Source organism: Penaeus monodon, chromosome 25 (genome assembly GCF_015228065.2).
Source record: "Penaeus monodon isolate SGIC_2016 chromosome 25, NSTDA_Pmon_1, whole genome shotgun sequence".
Classification (NCBI taxonomy): Eukaryota; Metazoa; Arthropoda; class Malacostraca; order Decapoda; family Penaeidae; genus Penaeus; species Penaeus monodon.
In genome coordinates this window covers 33,215,204-33,215,522 of record NC_051410.1, presented here as the reverse complement: position 1 = coordinate 33,215,522, position 319 = coordinate 33,215,204, and the positions used below count along the sequence as shown (strand labels likewise).

The 319-nt window shown below is 34.2% G+C and overlaps 1 protein-coding gene across 1 annotated transcript in view; it reads right to left on the bottom strand.

Annotated features, from left to right (window-relative positions):
* LOC119589154 (phosphatidylinositol 4-phosphate 5-kinase type-1 beta-like) overlaps positions 1–319 on the bottom strand; it is a gene marked incomplete in the record, with an annotated part of 149,444 nt that overhangs the window by 44,455 nt on the left and 104,670 nt on the right.

Genomic DNA, 319 nt, shown 5'->3' with positions numbered 1-319 from the left:
CACTACCGTTGTGGCAAAACACATCTTATTTGGACACATCATTATGTTGTGGTGATACAGGAGAAAAGAAATACTGAATTCGTGATATGGGAGAAAAGAAATCCTGAATTCGTTTACACACACATGTACACTGATTTCTTGATACATTTGCAAACATCACTGTTTCAAAAAACAACAACATGATCACAAAATAAACACACTGTCAGACTTCATTGTTAGGTATATTTTTCTCACCACAATACCAACAGGGACCTTTTCAGCAAATTCTGAAATTTATGAAGGGAATGTTGGCAAGTTTGTAATTTGGATTATGATTAGA